The sequence below is a fragment of the Castor canadensis genome, chromosome 2 (genome assembly GCF_047511655.1).
Source record: "Castor canadensis chromosome 2, mCasCan1.hap1v2, whole genome shotgun sequence".
NCBI classification, from domain to species: Eukaryota; Metazoa; Chordata; class Mammalia; order Rodentia; family Castoridae; genus Castor; species Castor canadensis.
Genome location: NC_133387.1, coordinates 59,078,710 through 59,106,524, shown reverse-complemented (window position 1 = coordinate 59,106,524; position 27,815 = coordinate 59,078,710). Strand labels below are relative to the sequence as shown.

At 33.2% G+C, this 27,815-nt stretch overlaps 1 protein-coding gene and 1 pseudogene across 5 annotated transcripts in view; both read right to left on the bottom strand.

Moving 5' to 3' along the window:
* Window positions 1–27,815, bottom strand: part of Pclo (piccolo presynaptic cytomatrix protein) — a 371,116-nt gene that overhangs the window by 289,764 nt on the left and 53,537 nt on the right. The window lies entirely within an intron of this gene.
* LOC141420659 (solute carrier family 2, facilitated glucose transporter member 3 pseudogene) lies at window positions 12,313–19,180 on the bottom strand (annotated as a pseudogene).

Here is a 27,815-nt window from a genome sequence, read left to right as displayed (position 1 = left end):
AAACAATTACTAGCTTTTTAATGTATTTTTATCAAAATTATAACTCAGTAATGTTTTCTGTACAATGTCAAGTTAAATTATGAGGAAATTATTCATCTATATAAATGTGGTTTTGATTTAATTTAATTAGAACATTTTTAATAATTATAAATATTAACAATAAAAGGTCACATTAATTCATGTCCTCTAAATAAATATATATATTAAGTCCACAGGATTTTCATTTCTTTTTTAAAGTGAAGTATATATATACAGATAGATATATTTATGTGTACTTGAATTTTATTTTATTTTTGAATTAGCAAATATGAGGGAATTTCATTAATAATACAAGGGGATTTCCTTGTGATAGTTCCATACATGAGTACAATGTACTTTGAACAAGTTCATTGCCAGGATTTTCTTTGATATATCTTTTGTAGTTTAGTAGGAAATAAGAGGTGGAAATAAAAGACAACATATACATGTGTTAAAAAAGATTAAATAAGATTTGAATAGAAAAACCATGTGTTACTTTAAGATCATTTAAAATGTATCAAATCATGATTTCTCTATTCACGTTAGAACTGAGTTGAAAACTGATACTGAATAATATTTGGTCTTTAAAGACTCCATGAGACTATATGCCTCTTAACTTCAGCATGCCTCTCCAAAACACCTTACGTGGTACTTTCATAGGCTTTTTAAATGCATATACCTTTCAGGAGCCTTTTATACCAGTTCATACTGAAATACCTATAGATCATTATATTCTCTTAATTTACTCCTTCCACATAGTTGATTTCAATCAATGAATACTTTTAGGGGTAAATGGTTGAGAAATTCACTTCTTTAAATTTTCATGTAAAATATTTGTTTTCTGATCAAGTGTTATTTCACTTTGGCCAAAAACACAAAGACAGTAACAAATATAAAACAAACAAATCCAGGTAATCTTTCTAATCTGTTCAGCCATTAACGATGATTATCCACAGAACAAAGGACCTTCTTATGGTGAAAGAGCTATCCAAATCATCAGTTTCTCAAGTTAGTCTATTGTAGATATTGTAACCTTACATGCAGAATAGTAAATACTACTATTCTAACATGGTTACTCTAAGATTTTCTTTAGCACTCTTCCTATATTTAGCTATAATATCCTGTTAAAAATATTTATAATATAAATATTATATTTATAATGTAACAATTTTTAAATTTAAATATATTGATAGATATATGTATGCCTATAATGTCTGTGTGAACATACTAAGAATTTCAAAAATTCCTAACATTTTTCCTTTTTATACTAAAATATGATTACATTCTGCATTTAGGAAGCAATTTTATAGAAGCTAGTATATAGAATATAAGAAAGAACTGGAACTTGCTATTACATTTAAAGAGTACTACAACTGTTTAACAATGAAATCCATTTCTCCTGGCACCTACTGCTGTTGATATCACTTGTTTCTTCTAGATTGTGAGGTTGAAACAAGTCAAGGAAAGAAGGCCAGTTCTTAGTTATTAGGATTAGAATTCTATTTCAAAGAGGAGTTGAATTCTTCTTCATGAATGCTCCCTAGCTTTGCCCTTTTGATTTCCCACCTCCTTCCCTGGTCCATCCTTGACTGCTTGGTGTTGCTATTATTTTTGAAACTTTAAAAGTGATTTCACCATCAAAAAAAATTATAGCGTATGGAGGCTGGAACCAGCTTCTGGCAGACTTCATGCTAAATATAAGAATGAAAACAACTGATAACTCTAACTGGAAATAAAAAAGCATAAGGGACTGATACATTCATTTAGTAATAAGTGCAGTCAGGCCTAGATAAGGTTGCACCTAAATGAAAAACACAATTATTTTTAGTGCCATGAGAAGTTTTTCCTGCAGTGTTCTGATACTAGCAGATTCCTGTTCTCCTGATGCTAATCACTCTGAACCAATATATTACACAAATGAATTATCTTTTTTCATAGAAAGTCAGATAGGTGAACATCTGAAAAGATTTATCTGAAGGAGATGAACATAAATTATGAGATCCATCAAGGAAAAGCATTTACTTTAGAATAGATAAATCTAGAAATGCAAACCTTTAGGAGACTTGATGGGAAAGAACCAACCTGTCTTAGCAAATGATGGTGGAGGGCAAGAAAGAAAAAATCAGTCAGGGTAATTCAAGGTCAAGGATTGCACTTGAAAGCAGAGCCATTGGCAGCACTCAGAGTACAGGAAAAAGTTCTGCCCTGTCCTCCTAGTCAGATGCCTCCTAATAATGGCTATGCAGAGAAATAAATTATTAAGTTCTCAAATATAACCTGATAAGTGGAAACTGACCTACTATTGTGATCTTATAACCAGCAAAAAAAATCTTATTAAAACATCAAAATAAGGATATTTAGCTAAGAAATTTGCTAGATACCGAAAGCACTCAATTCTATTTTCAAATAGAATTTTAGCCTGGTAACTCTAAGCCAAGTCTTATTTATTCCCAAAATAGCCTGAGTCAACCTTAACTGCCCTATTTTCTTTTTAACAGAAATTGTGAAGATGCAACCAAAAATGAATAGCTGTATTTTCTGACACATGAAAGTATACCTTTTCTTGCCTATTTAGTCAAATAATTAAGATTCAAATGTACTCCATATGTTGCCAGCATTAATTGTTAATATGAACCTATTTTGTAGAACTTGACAGCTATAAATTAGGATCAGCAAATATGTAAGCTTATGAATACAACCAACTGAAAATAAATAAATATTATAAAAACCATACATAAGTGAGAAACCAAGATTTTAAAAGGTTCTCATCAGAATCCTCTAAATCCAAATAGTGGAGGCAAGGTTAATAGACAGAGATAAGTAAGATACATGAGAGGTATTATGATTTTGAATTGCTATTTGATATAACATTGGCAACTGAACCATATGTAATAGGGAATAGCATTAAAATTAGAGGATGAATTAAAAATTGATTTCTATATGTCAATGTAGTAACATCGTAAGAATATTAAGAAATGTTTCAGCAATATATTCAACAAAATTGCTCACAACTCAATCAGTGCTAACTTAAAACCAATGTGAAAACTGCAGTATGGCCTATAAAAATAAGACAAATTATTTTTATTATTTCTAAATGGGGTCAACTGAAATAGAAACAGGAGTGGTGACGAATAATCAGCTCTCATTTTCCATTCCTGCTATTCAAGGGGCAAAAATAACTCTGATAGAAACATGGAGGAAGAAGAAAACAAAATAAAAAAATTTTCAGCACCTCCTCGTTACCAGTTTTCAACTTTTTCTAAATGTGGATTTGTTTGAATGTAAAATGACAAACTGGTCTCTGGAGGCCTTCTGCTTAGAAAATTTTGGTGTAGATGAACCTCACCAAGATACATTGTAAGTATATATGTATATGTCACAATAAAACCCTCTGTACAACTAATGTAATAAAAACGTTTTAAAAAAGAATTAAAACAGAATTTGTATTCTTGATATGAGCTAAAAGAATACATGTACATATATACATACAAATAAACTTTGGACTACATATTGCTCATAAGAAAGAAATATTTTCAAATTGGACAAATATGAATTTTTACTGTTGTGCTGGGTAGGGGTACATTATGACACTTACAAAGGTTCTTACAATATATTGAAATATATCATATCTGAATTCACCCCTTCCACCATTATCCTTTATCTGCCCCTCTCCCCATTCCTGGAACAGTTTCAAACAGGTATTAGTTTTCCATTTACAAATTACTTGGAAAATTAAAAATTACTGCATATGTACTGCATACAGGAATTTAGCAGGGCATTTGACAAAAACAATCTTAATGATACACTGGTGAGTTTAAATGGTCTGAATGGTAGACTTCAAAGAGCATCAGCATCATTCACTATGGTGCCAGACACATCAAATAAAAATGGAAAATATCCAGACCACATTTACATATTTGGAAATAAGGAAAATTGAAACCTTTAAATTCACTTACTAGCAAAATATTTCTTAAATAAATCTACCTGTCTATATTATGCCATATTTTTAAATACTTAATTTAAATTAGAATTTGTCTTGTGGTTTTGTGTCTTATAATCACATGAAATTCAGAGCTTCAAAGAGCTAAGGGTAGAATCAGCTATACTGTGGTCAAAATATTAATTTTTATTAATAATTTTCTAAGACATGTTAGATATCACTAATATATACTTTACATTGTACAATTGTTTCTATAAATTAGATTTTAAGATTATGAAAGTAAAGTTGTTGCTTTTGATACCATATGCCATCTAGAATAATGTTCTTATTAAATGTTTGCTGCTTATAAATGAACAAAATATAAGTCTTTTAGCATAAAGACTGTCAAAATATTAGTTGTATATATTTTACTATTAAACAGGATTAAAAACTATTATTTCTATTTTATGTAAAATACCAAAAAGGATTAGACAAAAATGATGCTGATTATTTTAGTGAGGTAATTTACAGAAAATTTTCTCTATTTAGCTTATATAATTTCATGCTATATTGTTATTTTTATATATAGTTTTAAAATATCATCAACAATGAAACAATTTCTACATAAAGGAGGCAATGATCAGTTAAACATACAATGGAAAACAACACTATTCTTGATGACACTAATAAATCATTTTATTTTAAAATGTAATAATACTTATACATTTTCATATATTTTATATGTAGAATATACATAAAAATTATTTTGTTTTATATTAAAGGCAAATCTAAATGGATAACCCTAAATGAGAACTGATAGTAATATGAAGAATTTAAATAGCTTAAATTAACTAGCAGATTAAAGGTGATTCTAATAAAATCATACATATTGAGAACTTGGGAAAAAAGACTATCATAAAAATATACAAACAAAATAGTTATGAAAATATGCAAAAAAGATTTAAAAAATTGGAAAAGTCTATTCTTTGAGCTATTGAATATATAAAACATCATTTAAAAACTGTTATGAAACTCACCAAAAGAACATGGTATCTAAAAAGAATGTCAAAAAAGATTGATACATTCAATGTATGATAAAGGATTCTCATAAATCACTGGGGAGGAAAATTGCTATGTAGTAATGAATACTGATATTATCAAATATTTCCCTAAAATCAATTTAGATCTTCATCTTTCATTCCATATTCAAAATAAATGCCACATGATTAACATAGTCAATATACAGATATTAAGTGTAAAAGAAAATATTTATTGAGAATTGTGTTACAAAAGTAACTCGAATAGATAATACTATCGTGTTTAAGTATATTGTTACAACTAAATAATAACTTATATAAAACTAATGCTTAAACATTTTGGTAATATGAAAAATAACTAGTTTTTAATAGTAACACATATAATCAAATATGATTTAAACTTTACTGAACATTATGTAGAAAAATGGGCAATTCAAAAATATTAATTATCTTTGGATGGGAAATACCAGCTTTTTTCTTTTTGCAGTTAACATGAAGTTAGATATTACAAGTTAAAGTCTTGCATGTTTCATAGTATATCCAAATTAACCTACAAAATCTTTTTCCCTAACCTTTACTCCTGAGTGCTCACAGATTACTCCCAAGTTGTAAAGGAAACACCCTACTTATTCATAGATAAATTATAATCACCTTTGTAACAGCTGACTTCCACAATTTTGAGCAGGCAGAAAATTAGTCCATCTGTTTCTTATTAGTAAATATGTTTTTTTAAAAAATGGTAAAAATAAAAAAAGTAGGTGCCCTAAGTGTCCATGTACAGAAAGCTGCAATTCAGTTCTCTCTCACTTCAAACAATAGGAGTGATGACCAAGCACCCCCACAAAGATTTTTAGCTATTGAAATAGATTCTTGAAATTCTGCTACTAATAATGTACTTCTTTTAAAGAAATATCTCATCTTTAAGCAATGAAGACTTTTAGAAAAAACTAATATATTTCAGTTTCATTCATTATGTGTAAGAATAAGAATAGGGTGAACATAGCTTTCTAAACTCCTCCTAAGAAAATGTTGCGAAGAGGAAGACTAACAAGAAAGTATCTTCTCTCTGTGAGAAAAAAAGTCATAGCAGCTCCACTGAGGGGAAGATGGAGGCTAGAAGAAGAGGTGAGAATAAAGAAAAGGATCTCTTCCAATGTTGACCTTTGTGAATTACAATATTGAACCATGTAATAATGGCAGAAATTCACATGAAATTTCTTAATTTTTTAAGTTGACATTAGGTTGAAAATTAAAACTGTTTCATGTATACTAATAAATTGGAAATCTGACTTGGAAGTGCTGCATTTTGATAGGTAAACAGATAAAGTTCTGTATGTTTTCAATCTAAACTGAGTTCCAGTTGGAGCTTTGAAACAAGTTAAAACTTGTTCCTGTGCTGGGGATGTAGCTCAGTGGTAAAGCACTTGCCTTGAATGTACCTGAGTTTGACCTTAGCACCACAAAACAAGCAAATAAACAGGCAGGCATACAATTAAACAAACAAACAAACAAAAACCTGTACCTGTGTGCCTGGTGATAACTAAAAATGTGATAGTGTGCACAAAACTGATCAAGAAGAAGATGTGTGCAAATCTCTTAAAATCTCCTTGGTTTTTAAAGTGATGTGGGGGGAGTGGGAGACAGAATATACTGGAGAACAGGAATAAAAACAAATGCAAGTGCAACCTTTAGAAATGAGGAAATCAAGGCACATGGAAGTTAAGGGTCACATAACTGGTAAAATCTTGTTGCGCTTAATACCAGGAAACCTCCACCATAGCCCACAGTCTTACCACATGCCTCAAAGTGGACTCAGTGAAGCCTGATGCTCGTTTTCCCTTATTTCAAAATTTTGTGCTCAGATTTCACAGTGCCAAAAAGAAGCATTTGGTAAATATAGATTGGATGAATTTCCACAAACAGGAAAGCTATCATGTTTACGGGTTCTGATATTTGAAGAATTCAATTTCCTTTTTTAAAAAATTAAATTTCTCAACATATTAAATAAAAAAGAGAAAACTGTCTTGTGCTGACAATGGTAAGTTCAGCTAAATTAAGTAATTAGGAAAAAACAACCATATACTAAAAAATATTCAGTTAGTCCAGGAAAATTACATTTACACATTGTTTTTATATAAAAAACATAACTTTATTTGTCTATAGTTTTAATAATGGTGAGTTTTATCATTTTTCTTTATGTTTTTTCAAATATTCTACATTATAGTTCCATTTCAATGAAAATGAAATGTCACTAAACTTACAAGATCCAGTAAAAATGTAAGTAAATGGACATGTAAAATTAGATATTTCAGACAGAGATTTATATATTACTCTTGAATAGCATATTTGCTTAATATAGTTCTAAAAGAATGCATGGTTACTATAGATTTTTAAAAACCCTTACCTTCATAAAGAGATTTTCGTAGATTCTAGGATCCTTTATATTTAATTGCATTCAAAATTGCTAAATTGATTTAACATTTAATTCAGAAGGTTACTCCAAATATTACACCCAAATATTTAAAATATTATAATATTACTTTATATTTATCAAAATATAATTCCATGTAATAGTTCCTTCAAGTGTATTATAAGTAATCACTACATTTTTGTATCTTGAGCCAATTTCTCACTAAGGAATCATTTCCTTCAATTCTCAAATTGTTAGTTTTGAAATTGTATAGTTGGTAAACAGCCAACTTATACTTCCTTCCTGAATCATAAACTATGTCTGCCTCTTGCCAGGTATCTAACAAAAGCAGGTGTTTAGGAAGATGGAAGACTGGGAAAAAGGAGGAGGGTGAAGAACAGGCTTTTCCACACAAGACAAGAGGTCTGTTGAAAACTAACTGCTCAAGCAAGTTCTTCTGGTCCCTAAAGCCTAAAGGAAGCTGAGAGAAGTGATGCCCTTCTCATTAAACCTACCCGTCATCCACATCATTGTTTCCATCCTTGGTGTTTCTAGATCTATGTCACCAGACTATTAAGTCTACAAGATTGTAGGTTAACTCCACCAGTATTTTGTGCAAGCTCCAACAATATTAGTCCATTACTGATTCATCATCTTCCTTGCAACATGACTCCTCCCTTGCTTCCACTGCTACCCTGGCCTCATAAATACTCCTCAGTTACTGTTCCTCATTTCACTCTTCACTGATGCTACCTCAGCTTTAATGTCTTTAGTTACACAGAGAGAGCATAAAGTGCCCTCCTTTCAAGGTCTCACCTTTACAACCTTCTCTTAGCTAATAATCTTGTGAAAAGTCAAAAGTGATCCTAAAAAATCCCTCATGAAACATTCTCCAATATCACTCCAATTCCATCAGGATAAAAATACAAAATCCATATTATTATTTGTAAGCCACTTCAATAGAACTGCATTGCACACTGAGAGACCAAGAATTTGAGAGAAATGAGTCAAGTTCACCTTTGCACAACTTCTCCAAAATTGTACAATCAATATCTTGGAAAGAAGCTACTGCTACCACATACAGATATAAATGTTTTGTTTTCCCTTTTAATTAAGGTTATTTAATTAAGGTTATTTATTTAGAACTTCATTTTCAGGGCAGATATATTTAGAAGTGATCAAGCCTTCTGAATTCTCTCATTTCCACTCTGACCTTCTTAAGCTTAATCTTTCTATCTCACAAGCTTCATTTCTGTCAAGTCATATCCCTGGCAATCCTTCTCCATCTTTGTTCATTTGTTTATTTTAGTGAACGTAATAGTAAAGTTTATTAGGAAAGGGATTTAGTATAACAGGATAAAAATGGGGGAAAAAGGGTGACATGTTTCCTGCTCTCCATGCAGGAAATGGGAGTAAAGACTCCTTTCCCCATCTTTTAAATACTCTCATACTGTAGAATATCTTGTGCTCTCTTGTGCCTCTATAGCTTTGCACTTTTTCCTGCCTACCTGAAACGTTCATCTCTCCCTTCTTCTTGAAAAATGTCTATTAACTTTTTAAATTCATTTTGGTGGTTCAGCTATGACCTCTCCAGAAAAGCTCCTTTGGCTCAGGCCACAAACACACACACTATTGTAGAGAATGTTTCCCACCTACGTTGTATCACCTGCCAATTGTGCAAGTTTTACTAAACTCTCTTGAGAACCAATTGTTATACAATTTCCTCTCTTTACATTTTTCATAATTTACTGGTATAGATTTTATACACTTGCTTGTAATAAATAGTCAATTCATTTTGCATTTTGAAAAACAAGGCCGGAGTATGTTTCAATCATGTAAGAAATAATCTTTATCCATACTAGTAAGACAATTAAATGTGTTATCAAGTCCTTTAAAAATATTTTGCATGAAGGTTTTAATCATTTACCATAATAAAATAAGGACCCCTGGTACAATGATGAATATCATCTATCATCTCTGATCACCACAGCCCCAGTATTTACCAAAGTCTCTATTCAATATTTAATATATTCTTCCACTTACATGAAAGAAAGATTTGACACAATTCACTGAAAAACCCAGTGCAATGACCCTGGCATGGCCAGGTGGATGGACAAGTTGGGCAGGAAGCCTCAGCACTAATGCTATGGGATCACTGAGGAAAAACATGAGATCTCATAGAACCACATTATATCTTCCATCTACACTGGCATGTCCTCAAATGCCCTTGGCTTCTAATTCATCCACATTATGTCTGTTAAAACTATAGTCTGAACACTTCACTCTAAATTCAGTACTTCTTTCAATCAATGAATATCCACTAGCCTGTGTTCATGTAAAACTTGCAACAAACTTTTCCAAGTTAACACGCTATATGAGAAGTCAACAATATGATGCCTACATAAAGCATGCTAGTAATTTGCCACCTACATAAACTAATATTACTAACTGGCTGATATATAATGAAGACATAAAGATTTCAGTGAATGTAGCTATAAATTCAGGAAACTGAAAAGCAAATAAAAAGAGACATTTTTGTCTCTCCAAAAATTTAAGTCCTTTCAAATATTTCATCAATTAGGGAAGCTATTTATAAGACTTTATTCCAGAAAGTTTTCTACCAACAATAAACATACATATAATGTATGTCCCTTGCCAAAATGAAGTTTCAATAAGCATTGAAATATGCTGATTCAAACAATGTATTTTTTATTTTCTAGAAAATTGATTTATAAAAGATACAACCTTGTCCTTCTTCTAGTCACTGAAAGAGTTTAAGTATATATGCATATACATGTAGTTCCTACCACTAAATAATGTGTAGAATGAAGGTATTTTAAAAAATGTTCACCTTTTTAAAGCCAATTCATGTCTCAAAGTTGGAAAATAATTTGTCAACTGAATATTGAAGCCATAAACAACTCTCATTTCAGAGTATATTAAAAGACTGCTGAGATAAAAAAATAGTTTTGGAAAATAGAATTGTATTCTCTGCAGGCAATAGAAGAAAATGGCCTTTTTTTTTCTTTATTGTTGTGCTGGATGGGGATACATTGTGGTTCTTACAATGTTTCAAATGTATCACACTTGAAATCATCCCTCCCTCCTCCTTTGTACCTCTCCCCCGATTCCTGAAAGAGTTTTAAAAGGTATCATTTTTGCATTTACATACATGTGTACCAAATTTTTGCACCATATTCACACTCCTACCCCCTTTCCCTTCCACCTCCCCCCCTACTAGTGCCAACCCTTCCCCCTGGGCAGGACCTATTGCACCCTCTCATTCTCCAATTTTGTAGGAGAAAAGATCAAAAGAAAAACATGACATTTTTGTTTGTTTGAGGTGCAGGTAGCTACATAGGGAGTTTCCTTGTGATATTTCCATGTATAGATGTATTATAACCCCAACTGTTTTACAAAAATGGACTTTTTTTCTTCAGTATTTGCCACTTCCATGAGGGCTTATGAGAAACAAAACTGCTGCATAAGAATGGTACAATCTTATGAGTGAACCCTGAAGTGACTGTGAGAGCTTAAACCTCTAATCAACTGCCAATTGTGCAAGTTTTACTAAACTCTCTTGAGAACGAATTGTTATATAATTTCCTCTCTTTACATTTTTCATAATTTACTGGTATAGATTTTATACACTTGCTTGTAATAAATAGTCAATTCATTTTGCATTTTGAAAAACAAGGCCGGAGTATGTTTCAATCATGTAAGAAATAATCTTTATCCATACTAGTAAGACAATTAAATGTGTTATCAAGTCCTTTAAAAATATTTTGCACGAAGGTTTTAATCATTTACTATAATAAAATAAGGACCCTTGGTACAATGATGAAATCAAACCTCAAAACTTATTTATAGGATTTTCCCCATGTTATATCCCCAAATCACTCAGAAGTTAGCTCTTGACAAGTAGTATGGAAGCTTCACCCAAATTTCTTCTATTTCTCACTGGTTCATTAAAACTCTACCTGGCTTCACACTTGAACTTAAAATGACTATTGAGTATTACATGTGGCTGAAGGTGGGAAAACAGATCATGAAATTTAAAAATTCAACTTAAGAAACTAATCCACTACATGAAACACATCAAGTTAGTAATAACTCAGGATTTCCTGGAATGGCAGTTGACCATATAATGTCCTTTTCACAACTGTGCATCTGTCATTTTAATCCTGAAAGTTTTCAAGTCTAGAGATAGTCTTCACTAAACTTAAGCCTCCTTGAAGGAAAAAAAAAACAACTTATCCCTGGTTCATGATGCACAGGCCTAGCAAACACTTGAGAACTGAGACCCATGGAGCTGAGCAAAACAAGACAATGGCAATGAGAGAGGGGAAAGCATCAAACACAGAATTTACCTATTTAATTTCTTAGCCTTGGACCAACCCCAAAAGTTCATTCCAAATCTACTGGCAGAATCAAAACTAAATCTAGCTCACTTTTGCTGTGTCACACACCCATTCAAGTGTAGAAGAGTCCTGAATCCTGCCATTTGATAAGAGGAAGATAAACATAATCTAAAAAAAAACAGAAAGACAATTCTGACAGATGCCAAATGGTATTACTTACAAAAGAAAAATACACAAGGCAAATATTCTATATACATGACTTCACTACACTAAGAAATCAGCATAGTCCTTCCCTAGGGGGGAAAAAACATATTCTAAATCCAGAATTCTGTGGCTTCTTTAAGCCTTCAATTGCAATTAAAGTGCAGAAAATTATTCCAAATTTTAACAAAAAGTCATGTAAGTATGAAATAAGAGTTAAGTATTTCTAAATTCAAAATAAATATTAACATTCATCCTATAAATGATTAACATGAAATATGTAAGAAATCCAAAAATTTTAACAAAAAACAATTGAATTAAAAAGTTAAATTATCTGAATACATATTTCTCAAAAGAATAAATACAAATGGGCAATGAATATATGAATAAATGTTACCACAGTAACGTTAATAGAAAACCCATATGCAGATATTCACAATCTGGCCACTGAGAAATGGGAAAAATTCTACCTTGCATTACTGTCAACTCACTGAGGAGCCATAAGACTCGTTAGAAGAAAGTCACCTTCTGGCAAAGCCCCCTTTATAGCTATGTGAGTTTTTATCAAAGGCTCAGTGACCAGAGAGAATGGTGAGAACTGAGGACTAAAATACTGTTGTATGCAAGGGCTTGGCTAAAGTGTCTAAAATGTGTAAGCACCAAGAAGGAATAGGGAGATCAGGCAACCTACGAGAAAGTAAGGGGAGGAAAGAGTGTCTTAAGGGTCAATCTCCATTTATAAAAGAACCAGAAATGAAGAGATAACTGTGGAGGTGTCTGTGACCTGCAGCAGGAGTCTTGTCATCTCCTCTAACCTCCCATATGCTCCAGTTAGAAGAAAGTCTTCAAGTGTTTCTTATCACCTTCAACAAAAGCTTCTGTCTTCCTACAATGGGGTGTCCAAGAGCCATATGCCCTGACCTCACACTTTTTTATGTCGTTCCCGTTCCCATCTGAGTGAGACTGAGCCCTCCACCCTCAACCTCATGATGTAGGAAGCTCCTCCCCCACAGGGAAAGGTAGCCAGAAGAGTCAGAATCTAGTCTGGGTGTAAACTCCACCCAGCAGAGGCAGTGTTACTTATATACACAGGGATGAGTTTTAATACATTCCATCCAAAAGGAAGACTATAGAAACAAAGGAAACCAGTCACCAATAAACTACTTTCACCCAGATAAAAGTGACAGTGCACATACTATCAAATTCTCATGTGCGGCCTACACTGCACCTTTACTCATAGGATCTCAAACGTGTGTATCAGAAAGAGTCACTGCTTCAAAAGGAACATGGAATAGCATCACAGTAACATAGTAACAAGGCTAACTTGACACAGTGACAGACATGACCAGAGAGCAATAACATACTTAAACTAGGCAATAATCGTTCAGGAGAAATCCTCTCCCAGAGTGGAGATTATAAATTCCAAGTTAGCTGTGAACACTCTTCTCAGAATCCCCTTAAAGCTACAAGTTAAAATAAAACAAAAATCAACACATAAAATCTCTTAAAGAACAAAATGAAGAAATACCAAGCCTCTACCAAGTACCAATTTTTTAGGTTTCTCATTTGGAGGGCTCTCCCACCAGATGGGTGATGGGATCACGTTTAAAAAAAAAAATTGAGTCCACTACAAAGGGAAGGGGTTGTTTGGTGCAGGAAAGTGGGGAGGGAAGGGAGGAGATTTTCTACAAATAACCTTCCCTTCTTAGACTCCATCCAAAATGAAAATCTATCAACCACCATTAACTACAATGCCCATCTTAGTAACAATCCTACATTTCAAGTAATACTATGTATAAACTATAAAGAAAAGTTCCAAAGGAAACCAGTAGCTTTTTTTTATACAGGCACATGACTCTTCTGAGAAACTAAACTGAAGAGTTTCTATGTGCAGTACAGAAATTGTTAAGACACAACGTGCAAACCCATATCCACACCCATCCAGGACGCCTGAGATTTCACTCCAATTCTTCCCTTTTTGTTGTACCTTATTTAACAACTCTCCAGTACCAAAGCATTACCCCATGACCTCTCTTTAAACACTTCCCTGTAACCTCAGTTTCCTTATGGTTTTCATTATTTGGTAAAATTATTTTATACTTAAAAAATAAATATTCAATAAAACCAGAAAGTAAAATAAATAAAACTCAAGTTACTTTGCTGTGCAGAGCTGTATGAAGTGAGGAAAGGGCCCTTGTGTAATTCCCCGTGGGCCTCGCCTCTGTATATCTGCTTGCTGGTAAGCTGAGGTAGGGATGGCACCCTTACTCCTATTCCCTTATGTGCCCTAGTAAGGCAAACACAGAACCTAAGGGAAGAAGAGCTGGCAGAGTTGTCAAATGCCACACAGCCAATCCCTCCTGAAATGAAGATAGGTTCAGTTGGTTTCTTCTGAACAGAAGAGAATGTCCAAGAAATGAAATACTTAAAAAGCCATTGAAGAGCCGACTACCTCAGCACTGGGTTTGTCTGAGTGTTCATGGAGTGTGTGGGATGAGAAAAGAATCAAGTAGCAGCATTCAGCAGTCCTGGGTTCATCCTGATGAAGTGTCCCCTCTTCAGGGAGAGGTTGCTTTCCATGTTGGGAGGGAGGTGGAAGGAGGTCTACCTCAAACATTGGTGGTGGCCTCCTTCACAGGTTGACTACTGTTTATCTCTCCAGGGCCTTTCCCAGATCTACTGGCCTCCTGTGCCTGCCCTTCAAAGGCCCAGGTGATGTCATCAAAAGTCCTGCCTCGGGTCTCAGAGACATTGAAGAAGGTGAAGGCCAAGAAGATGATGAGGAAAGCGGCGAAGATGATGAAGACATATGCCCCTAAGTAGGATGCAGCCAAGGGGAAGAGCAGTGCAACCAAAAAGTTGGAGGTCCAGTTGGAACAGCCAGCCACTGCTATGGCAGCCAGGTGGGGTCCCTGGCTGAAGAGTTCGACCACAAAAAACCAGGGAATGGGACTTGATCCAATCTCAATGAATGCCACATAGATCAAGATAACAGAAATGCAGACAAAGCTCATGGCATCATAGTCATCCTTCAGTAACAATGAAACAGTCATGAGAATGGAACAGAAAGCCATGCCTCCAAGGCCTGTCATATGCAGGGTCCTTCTTCCTGCTCTTTCCACCAGAAATACAGAAACTATGGTGAAGATAGTATTAACCATGCTCACTCCTACAGTGGCATAGATTGGCTCCTGCACCCATGTCCTTGAAGATTCCCATTGAGTAGTACAACACAGCATTGATCTCGGAGAGCTGCTGTGAGAGCTGGAGCATGATGGAAATGAGGATGGGCTGTTGGTAGCTGGGTGATCTGAAGACCTCCAGTATGATGACTTGATTTTCCTGTGACATCCTAATATTCTCTTCTTTCATCTCCTGGATGTCCTCAGTCACATTTGGGCTGCCACACAAGCCACTGCAGGATCTCCTTGGCATGCTCTTCATTTTTGTTAATGAGCAAGAACCGACGACTTTCAGGGCAAAGTGGAAGAGCTACACTTTGCAGGATAGCTGGAATGATGGTAAAACCCATAAGTAGAGGCCACAGGTCATCAGACCCCAAGAGGATGTCCAGAACGAAGATCTAAGCCACCAGAATGCCAACAACAATGCCCAGTTGGTTTAGAGTGTGAAGGTCCCCTGCAGAGCAGTGGGTGGACCTCTCCAATGTGCATGGAGAAGCTGCAGAATATGCCAATGACCAGGTGGCCCAGGATCAGCATTTCAACTGACTTAACTATCTTGCAGAACCCCGTAAGGCAGGCATCAGCAATGGCCAATAGGTTCATCATAAGCATGGAATTGCGCCTGCCAAAGCAGTTCACAAAGAGTCCAATGGAGAAGGAGCAAATCATGCCACCAACAGAGAAAATGACCACAGGCAAGGACCAGAGGGCCATAAGCAACCCCTCAGTGGGAAGATCTTCTAACTTCTCTTCCAAAGTGTACATAAAGTCCTTTATGATCGTCTCAGGAATACTGATGACTCCAGTGTTGTAGCCAAACTGGAAAGAGCTGATTATAGCAACATACATGGCGAAAATCAGAGATGGGGTCACCTTCTGTGTCTCCATGGTCCTAATTTAATTCTTTTCAAGTCTTTAAGAAAGATCTAGGGGTGGAATTCCAGTGACACCTTTTCCAGCCAACAAAACCTTCAAAATGTCCTTCTGAGCAGAAAGTTTTCTTGAGGTCCTCAGCGATCTGTACTCACTGTCACCATTACAGGAAGCATCTCCCCTTTTCATTCTTAAACCCTGGCAACCACTAATCTATTTTTCTCTTCTACAATTTGTCATTCTAATAATGTTCTATAGATCATAGAACATGTTGGTTCATATAGGACCATATAGATCATATAGGTTGCATACTGAGAATTATTCAGTATGTAACCTTTTGGGATTAGCTTTTTTCACTCAACACAGTTCTCTGGAAATTCATTCAGTGTTGTGTGTATCAATGGTTTCAGTTGTTTTTTCTGGACTCTATGATGCTGCACAGTTTAGCCATTTACCTATTGAGGACAGTGGGACTATGTACGGTTTTGACTCATTGCAAAAAAAAAAGGTGCTATCAACATTTATGTACAGGCATTTGTGTGGACATAAGTCTTAATGTGGGGAGCATAAGCTCCTAGGAGTGCAATTTCTATGTTACCTTGAAATTATCTGATTAGCTTTTTAAGAAAAATAATCAAACTTTTTCCAGACCATGTAATTCTTTTTACCTCTTGTTAAATTATATTTTCTATATTTAAAAAGTATTTCTGTGACCATATTGATAATGGAGATTGATTTGAAATTATCTGGCCTTGAAGTCTTTCCTTGTTTTAAAATGAAATGAACTGGAAAGTTACTCATCCCTTTTTCATTTTCTAAAAAAGACTGTTAGAACCCTTGTTCAAATGTTTAGCAGAATTCGCTAATGAAATCATCTACTCTTGGAGATTTCTTTCTGGGGGAGCTTCAAATTACACATTCAATTTCCATAATGGTTAAGGAGATATTTGATTTACTTACTAGATATTGTGAGTTATGATAGTTTATTTTTTGAGAAACTATTTTTGTCTTTTTGGCAAATTTATGTAAGTAGAGTTGTTTATAGCATTCAATTGTTTTTTCAATGTCTATAGGGTCTGTACTTATATGCCCTCATTTTCTACTGATATTGGTAATTTGTATTTGTGATTTTTGTTTTTTGTCAATCTTGCTAGGGATTTGTCAATATTGTTTAACTTTGCAAAGAACCAACTTAATTTTTCTGTAATTATTTTCTGTTTCAATTTCAATTGATTCCTTCTCATTTTTTTTTCTTTCACTTGCTTTGGAGTTGTTATTTTTCACTCTGGAAGTGGCAGCTTATATTATTCACCTCTTTTCTTATAGGATTTAGTGATGTAACATTCCATTCAGCATGGCAGAGATATGTCCAACAAATTTTGATACACTTTATTTTCAAATTGATTCGGTTCAATGTATCTTTTTCTATTACCCATGAGGCTTCGTCTTTGACCCATAAATTAGTTAGGCATATGCAGTTTAGTTTCCAAGTGTTGGCAGACTTTCCGGTCATCATTATATTATTGATTGCTAGTTTATTTCATGTGTTAGAGAATATATTCTCTGTGATCAATTTCTTTTGAATTTCCTGAATTTTGTTTTATAATGCATCACACAATATATTCTAAAATGTATCCTCTTGCTACTTGAAAAAAATGTAGGTTTGTCTACTGTTGGAGGAAAAGTTTACAAATGTGTATTAGATCCTGGTTATAAAACCTACAAAAAAACTTTCCTCTGCAACAATGAAGCACATACCCATTCATTAAATCAGGGGCTTTTCATCACTTCCATTATAGATCTGTTTTTTAAAATCAAGTTTAATGATGTTGAACGCAGCTCAAATTAAACTTCCGAGTCTATCCTCTGAGACTTTACACATCATTAGTATGTGAAAGACTGTGAGTCATTTTTTACCAGTTTTACAGTGCTTTCTTGTTTAGTAACTAACATGTTCCTCACATCACCCCTTTTGAAATATTTGCCTATCATCTCCAATTTTGGTGATGATTCAACTATTGCAGAGAAGTAGGCTATTAGAAATTGCAGAAGAGACAAATCAACCTGCTAAATCTTAAATTCACATTCTCTTCCCATTCTGCGCTGCAGAAATTTAATAGTCATCTGAGTTACTATTAGTAGAGTGGTTGGATACAGACTGCAGCTCTAAATTGTTATAGTAGAATGGCTAGATTTGGACCCCTGAGCAAGTTACTTAGGCGCTTAACAGTTTCCTTATCTTAAAATGAATGCAATGATACTATGTATAACAACAGATTATTTAAGAATTAAACATTAATACATGCGAAGAACTCAGGGATTAGTGTCTGTCAGAGTAGATGAGTTGTATGTGCCAGCTATGACTACATATCATGTATGAGGAAAAAGACAAGATTGCCAACATTTATATTAATATTTTATAATTTGCCTGACACTTGTTATTTGAGCATTATAATAAAAGTAAACAGGCAAGGTAAATGAAGGTAAATTAAACCTAACTGAACAGGCCTACTCTTTTTGGCATGTGAAAAAATCTTTATTTTTAATAGACTAAAGTGCTTACCCCTCTAGTTTTTTACTATCTTGCTTTATAAACTGTAATCCACAATACACATTGTAAAGTCTATTGATTTAAAAACTGGTCCGGCATGGTAGGAAATGCTGAAAATCTTTATTATGCCTGTTAGACTTTATTATGCCTGAAAGAACTCTTCTTTATCAAGTGAAATTATCTTTAAGCATTGAATACTAAATGCCTTATGAATATATTATCCCCCAATCTCTGTATTTTCTTTTTTAGTTTGATATATTTTATCTAAATCCAATATATCCAAAATACTATTTTGACATGTAAATTTATGAGACATTTCACATCCTTTCTTTTCAGTCTTAAAAACCTGCTGTGTATGCTTGTTGCATATCACTAACCACACTTGAAGTGGTACCCACAACTGGCCAGTAGATGTGGCATACTGGACGGCCCGGATGAAGAAAATCTTATCAATAAATAGAAAAACCTGCACCTGACAGTACACAGTCTTTACAAGTATGTGTCATATTTTTAAAAATTGACCTCATGCTAATTTAAGAAGTCTGATAAAAATTCAAAGAATCAATACTATATGAATTACTTTTTCTGACAACAATGCATGTGACAGGAACTTTCAAAATGTATTAAATAGCATATGATTAAAGAAAAAGTCAGAAGGAATTCAGAAAATTTAGAAATGAAGTTCTCTATTAAAACTTGCACTTCTAGCCAACAATGATATATTGCACTTAAAATTTTACTTTCTTTTTACTAGCATATATTAATTGTATAAAATAATACATTTCAATATGACATTTTCATACATGAATGTAATGTACTTTGACAGTATTCATCACCATTACCCTCTTTTGTCACCCATGCTACCTCCTGCTGGTCCCTTTCTCCCTAAAGGATCATCTTTCTACTTTCAGATCTTTTTTTTAAGTCTAGATTTCACATATAAGAAAAAATGCAATATTTTTCTGAGTCCTGTAAACATTATAGTTCTAATGAATGACATTTGGATTAATACTATTTGATAAAATTACATATAAAAATATTTTGTTCTGAATTGCCTATTTCCAACTTTTATTAGGGAAATGAACTGACAGACATTTTAAGCATATTCAGTAAAGAAAGCTAATAGTAGCATCTCAATGTTTCTGAGATGGATATTGAAAACACTATTCTAAGTGCAGGGGAGTTATTGATATGCCATGGCTTTGAAGTTCTCAGAACATCACAGTTTCTCCTCTTTTACTCATGCTATAATTATAATACTCAGAGTAGAGATCACTAATATCAATTCAAGAAAATACTTTATTTATAAATTCATTTCTAGTTTTAGGAAGAAATAGCAGCCTTATTGGTAAATATTGCAGAGTGAGCACAGAAGGTATCCGCCATCTTCCACATGCACTGTATACAAACATATAAATTAGTATATTACTAATAACCAAGTAATCAAATTAGAACTGAATTAATCATATGTCATGAATAAGAAGAGTCTTGTGTTGGATATCAGGAGAAAGCAAAATTCTTGTCTTTATGGAGCATGTGCTGTGCTATAAATGACAACTACATGTCTTAACAGTGAATCTGAAACTTTATGTATCTGTGGAACACTTTGAGTATTAGAAATTTTGGAGGCATGTACAAAATGACTCATTGGAATACTAGTCACATCAGTGATGGACCTTAACAATTTCTCCTTTATATGCCTTAACATGTGTTAAAAATGAACCTGCATATTTACACCTTGCTTTCTACAACATCCTTCAGCACTGACTTATAATAAAGAGTTGCCTTCTCTGACCAGTGTCTCTTTTATACTGAAGAAAAACATTCTTTCTTGTTCCAGTAAATATGCAATATTTTTTGTTCTTGAGTCAATGTTAAATGTGTCCATTGAGTGATATGAAATACAGGAAACAAGCAATGACAATGACAAGGTACAATAATCAACATCTATTCAACAAAAGAAGAGAAAAACAAGTTGAGACTTAAGGAATAAATAGAATTCAGAAAAGAAAGAAGAGATTTACAAGACAAGTGTGAACAAATGCCCTGGAGTAGAAAAGCACAAGACATGTTTGAATGCCAATGAAGTTTACCTGTAAGGTTGAGATGATAAATCTTGTAAGTTGCTTATAGAATATAGCTTATAAAATCCTAAATTTATAATTAAATAAAAATTTAACAGGTCTTACATATCATATTAAAGAGTTTCAAATCTCTTCTGTAAGGACAGCCACTGAACATTTAAGAACAACGGTCTGTTGACAGCACGGAGGAGGAAAAGAAGTACCTGAGCAAATGGGTACTGAAGTAAGTGGTGTACAGGAAACCAGGCCGGCAGTGACAGAATCCAAATGAAGATTATGAATGGGAAAATAAATTGAATAAACAATATAAGAAGAAATACATAATATATTGTGACTTTGTTTCACTATCTTTTTTTAAAATCTAGTGCTGGGGCTTGAACTCAGGGCCCCGCACTTAGGCAGGCACACTACTACATGAGCCACTCTCCCAGCCCAATATTTTTTTAAATATGAAATATAATTGCAAATCTTCTAGAATCACATAAATTTTAGGCATAGATTAATCTAAATTTACCTGTTAGGAAATGATACATTATCCATAAAATATCCCTAATAATCCTTCCTCTTTTTCTACCACTATTATTGAATTTATAAATAAGTTGAGGAAATCCCAGAAGGGCCAACAGGCTAAAAAGTCATTTTGAGGTGGTTAATCAGACAGCATACTATCTTTTTGAATGTACTTATACAACACACACAGGATTATAATCTATTTTCCGATAATATTAAATAATATTTTGAGATTGATGAATAAATGAATCTCTAATTTTCTGGAAGCATTTGAGAACTGCTACCTTGTACAAATAAACACATAAACCATATAATATGATGGACATATTTTTTCTCTGGTACATTGGAGTATTTGAGAGAGATAATAAGATACAGATATTAATGGTTCATTGGGATTCATTAAAAAGAATTTTATAGTGAAACATAAACATACTTTTTTTTGCAGAGCTCATGTTTGAACTCAGGACCCACACCTTGAGTCACTTCACCATCCCTTTTTTGTGAAGAGTTTTTCAAGACAGAGTCTCATGAACTATTTGCTCCGGCTGACTCTGAACCACAATCCTCCTGATGTCTGCCTCCTGAGTAGCTAGGATTATAGGCATGAGCCACAGATCCCAGCTTAAATGCACTGTTTTAAAATCAAAAGCAATATCACATGAATATTTTTAAAGCCTTCATGAAACCATTCTCTTTATCAGATAGATCTGACAATATACTTATTTTGAAATATTACAATTAAGATATAACTTTTCAGAAATAAGCCAAAATATCAATCTAGAATAAATCTGTATACACATATAAGTTAATCTATTTCACTTATGATTATCCCTAAACTACATGTAAAAGCTTTCTGTATTTAATAAAGCTAATTAAAATTTTAAAAATCTTTTCTGGAAATAGACACAGATGTATTTTTAATACATACCTTTAACCATATGCTTATATGTATGGGTATGTATACATATATCACTGTTATGGTTTAGATCTTAAATGTCCCCTAAAGGTCATATTCTAATAGCTGAGTCACCAGCCTGTGGCACTATTGGGAAGTGGTAGAACCTTTAGGCAGTACAGACTAGTGGAAGGAAGTTAAGTGATTAGGGCCATGATGTTGAAGGGAATACCAGCACCCCAGTCCCTTCCTTTTTCTGTCTTTGCTTGCTGACTGCCATGAAGTGAGTAGCTTTGCTCTACCATATGCTCCCAGCCATGATGTTCTGCACCACCACAGGTCCAAAGCAACAGTGCAATCAGGGATTGGAACTCTGAAACTGTGAACCAAAATAAACTTATCCTTCTTTTGAGATGATTACCTCAGGTATTTTGTCATAGTGATGAAAAGCCGGCTAGAACAATTTCTCTATCATCTATGTATCTGTCTATCTATCTGTCTGTCTATCTAATCTATCAAACTTATGCCAACAATGTTGCTCATCTGAACAATTAAAGAATATACACTTTGTATAAAAATTGTACTTTCTATGTGAGAACGTCATAGTATGAATACTAAAATTACTCTAAAACAAGAAAACATCACAAGGGCAGAGATGTACAAACATAAATTTTACTCACTAAAATTTATAGTGGGTTTGAATCCTCATTTTACCAAAAGTGCAAAATATTTGGATTTTTAAATATAACAAAGTATTTTTCCATTTGTAGAAATATAAACATGGAATTTGGGCATCTGACTTAGATATTTTTATGGATCTTTACTATATTGATTAACAAAAAAATCCTTCCAGTTATTTAAATCAATTAATACAATAATTCTTATTTCTTTCTTGGTTAAATATAAGCATTATTTCTATACTGATAAAGGGGACATCACAATATCAAATCACTTTTCCCTTTTACATGTATTATGAAAGAAAATCATAACATGTTACAGCTTATTGAAAATAACTCTTCAGAAAATGTTTACGTCAAAAATCCAAAATAGGAGATGAGCTAGCTTATATTAAAGTTCTATTATTTATTTTACTTAGGGATGTATACAAAACCCATTTTATATACAACTGCATACTCTTAATAGCCAAAGAAAGAAAATATCACAGCAGCTAAATTTGTTTTGTTAATGATTTATCTAGTAAATTTACTCAGTTGGATAGTCACTATTAATGGAAAAGAATTTCAAACAACAAATCTAACAACAATAGAAATATATGATTAATAGGAAACAAGTTTTTTGCTCTATAAATTAATTTCACTAAGATTATTTTTGTATATTTTTAAAATTTTTTTCTTTTCTTTTTTCCTTGTATTTATTTGTTAACATATTTACCATTGTACAAGGGGTACATTGTAACATTTATAAAAGTGCTTATAATGTATCTTAGTTAGATTCACCCCATCCATCATTTTCCTTTATACTCGCATCCCTTCACTGCCCAATCTTAGAACAGTTTCAATAGGTATCATTGCTCCATTTTCATACACGAACACATAGTACTTCTACCATATTCACTCTCTTTCACTCTTTCCTTATGCCCTTTCCCTTCCTACTGGTACAACCCCCCAGACAAGACTTTTTTAAAAATCTTCCTGTCTTTATCATTTAAAAAAAAGATACTTTTGTTTGTTTATAATGGCTACACAGGAAGTTTTGTTATGACAGTTCTATATATGCATGCATTATACCCTTAATTGGTTCATCCTGTTCATTATTCTTTTGAGCTTCATTCTTTCAGTATAGCCTCAAAGTTAACGTATTAGGTGCTTTGTGCTTCTGAGTGGGATTAAGGCAAAGACATCATCAGCTATCCAGCCTGGAGCTTAAAAAGTCTTTTTTTCCCTCCCAATATAACTGGGAAGTGGTAGGGGTGATATAAAGTGAGTGGAAGAGCAACTATGGCACAATCCAAAACTGTACCCTGAAAACAAAATGTATGTGGTTACTAGCAGGCCTCCAAGACCACAAGCATATGTGTTGCAGGTTTTCTCTTTTTCACTATAGCCCTGCCTGCATTGGGATGGCACTCATTTACAAATGGTTTTCTAACTCTAGCTTCAAGATTTAGCACATTCATTACTAAAGCAAACCCTGATGCAGAATGAGCTGAAAAATTATGTAGAAACTTTAAAAGTATCACAAAAAGTGACTCAAAGATGAAAAATTAAAACAGCTTCCAGTGTTATGCAGAATTCAAGAAGAACTAGAGAACATGTCCTTTCTAATTTGGATATTTAGAGAGCAGAGCCATTTGGGACCAGCACAGCTAACTAAAGGACACAGACAGATCGTTAAATGGCCACCACACTTTGAGCTCAATTAACATAATTTTGAAATAGAGGTAGGGCCTCCTTCATTTCCAACATGCACACTCTTGAGACTTTCTACCTTAGAGGATTATGGAGTGAAATGGCAGATAACAAGAGAAACTGTAGAACTAGTAGATCTAAGTTCCTTCCATTTATCATTATTATGATTTACAACTAAAATTACTAAATAGCAATTGTGTTGAGGTTTGATGGACAACTGATTTAACTCTGCAGTGTGGTGAAAGATAGCAATTAGCTGGAAGTATTTAAAAGGGTGTTTAAAACATTATGAGATTTTCTTTGTTCTTGTATAGATGAAATCATACTAGTTACAGTTAAAAGTTCTTTTGGTTTTTATTTTAACCACTCAAATGCTTCCATTTTTTCCTACTTGAATATCCTTTATATTACACACTTATATTTCCTATGGCAATGAGGGTAAAGAATATGTTGGTGTTTAAAACACAGGGCATCCAAAGCAGGTCCCTGAAGTTCAGAGCAATCTACCCAGGTGAGGGACACAACATGGCATTTGTATTCAGGCATGGTGACACCACATTGTCAAGGACACCACAGCTGTGTCTAACAGAACTCTAGACTTCTTCTCCAGCCCTTGGAGAAACACACAGGTTTCACTTTGGGTTATTTCAACAAAATGAACTGAGTGTCCATTCTTTAAAGAAGAACTCTGCTCTGTTTTGTACACAATTAAAATAGGAAAAGAATGTCAGGGCCTTTATCCCTACAGAGCTTACATGCTGGTAGGACAGAGGCTATTGGAAGGCAGGGAATAAGAATTTCGCTAAGGTAGAATTTATGAGGTAAAACCATCAGTCAGGTATAGTTAAGAGACAAACAGTCAGGTTATGATAAAACTGTATTTAGATTACAATGTTAGATGCAAACATTAAATAAGAATCCCTTCCTCTTTTGTACTCTGCAAGAAAGAAATGTACACAATACAGTTTCATTACTTAATATCCTATTATCATTTACCATAGGTTCTAACAGAAGAAAATCTTGTTTTTCGGCTTGTATGGTCAAGAAAGGAAAGAGGAAAATAGGCTTTTTCTTTTTCTTTTCTTTTCTTTCTATCTTTTTTTTTTTTTTTTGCCTCACACATGATAGGCAAGTTCTCTTCCACTGAGCTACATCCCAGCCCACTTTTTAAGTGTAATTATTAATGTTTAAGGAAATGTAAGTGCTTATGAAAATTAGTGCCTCGCTCCTGAAAAAAGAAGAACTTCCATTGAAAGTTACTTACCCTTTTCTAAAATTATTCATAAGAAAAGTCTCATTTGTTCACCATGTTTTTATTTATGACAGTCATTTTTCTTCTGTTTCTAAGCTGAATGACATCTCTGTGCTAGACCTAAACAGAATTTTGAACATGGAAGGGGGACATGAGGCAAGAACGTACATCAGAATAATTTTGCAGATACAGTCAATACAGAAATTAAGATTCTTTAATTAGATATGTTTCCCCAATAAATATGAATGACCCAATCTTGAAAATGTAACAAAGTAATTTGTGCAGCAGAGGAAGTTGAAGAAAATCTCTCTCATCCATGGCATTAATTTCTGGTGATATTTTGTCACCACAGAACCTCTGCATTATTTTTCTTGTTGTAGGGTAATAAATCTATCTTTCTATTTACAATAATATGTATACATCGATACCACATTTGGAAAGCCATAATTCAATGTATAAGAATTTGCTCTAGAATTAAGAATAAATTTTATTTTTAAAAATTTGTCACATAAAATATACTGCAGATATGCTCTACTTTGTTCTGCATCCAAGAAATAAAGGCTAGTTTTACCTAATAATACGTAAATATCTATTAACAATATTTGCCTATCCGAAATCTACATATGAAATGTACACAAGACAGAAATAATAACTTTAGGAATTAAAGCACATTAGAATATGGACTGTCTTTTAAAAAGGAATATTATATTTTGCCAGTAAATTTAGTCTGCAAAGCCACAGCCAACATTCTTTATTCTTAGTTCTTTGAGCTGTGAAATGTGAGTACAACAGTGAGATAAATAAACATGCATACTGTCATCTAACTTTAGTATAAGATAAAGTAAATAAATATAATAAGTAAATTTAATAAACAAAATAAATAAATGAATCTGTTTAGCAAATATCACTTGATGTGATATTGAGTAATCAAGCTGTAAGTAATGATGGTTTTAGATTCTAAATACTTATGATCAGACATAACAGTCACTGGAAATATATTTAAATGCCTCAGGATCCCAAGTCTTAAATAAATAATAGGCAAAGTACTTATCTACATGACTGAAAACAGTGTCATTTGTGCAAAAATCTGAAAATTTTTTAAGCCTCATTAAGCAACTGCCCAATGCAGATTACATGAGCAATTTTACTCAGAATAAAATACTACTTCTTATTTGGATAGTTACTCTCTTACTTTTTATATAACTTTCTCTCACCTCCCCTCAAACAAATACACAAACAAATCATTGGTGTAAGGGAAAAATGAAAGACAGAGATTTTGGAATCTAGAAATTTTGGGTATAATTCTGCCTCTACCATTTTGTGATGTCAAGCAAGTTACTTAAAATCTCTGACATTCAGAGATTTTCAACTGCAACACTAAAATAGTAATACTCACTTTATGTCATATAATAATTTTAATTGTGCCTCCTTAAATATTTGTTATAGACATACAATAAATATGTATTGAATAAAATTCTTATTTAAAGACATTGATTTGTGGTTTATAAAACTTGGTGTTTTATATCTAGCTAAAATATTAGTTTTGAGTTCTTTGACTTAACAAAAATCTTATTTTCGACTCTCTTTGACTTAATGGATATGGCACAGAATAAATTAAACTCACTAACAAATCATTCCTTAACCTAATGGTGTGTTTTCTTGAAATTCCATTGAGAAATTCTAGAACCGTTAGTTTATCCACATGAAATGATGAATTGTACACGTGTGTCATACAATGTTTAGCTAAATTTTACTTAATGTGTACTTAAATTTTCTATAGAGTTTTCTAAATTGTAAGACAGCTATTTTCTGTATACAACTATAAGTTTAAATTTAAAGTATAATTATCAACATAGATAAAGATGGACATTGTTAACTACTATATGTGGAAATGAAGGATAATTTGAATGGTTTTAGTTTTGGCACAAGAAATTGTGTCATTTCAGAGCCTCAATGGCTGAAATCTGTTGCTTCTAAGAATAAGTCTTCCAAAATTAACTTTGCCAATCACGAGGCAATCGTACCTCACACTGAAAAAAATTCAAATTTATTTATTTCAGAATCATCCTCCCCAGAGGATCCTTAAGTCTAAAATTTTTCAGTAGATATCTAAGTTGTTCCACTCATAAAAGCTTAAACTCACATCCACA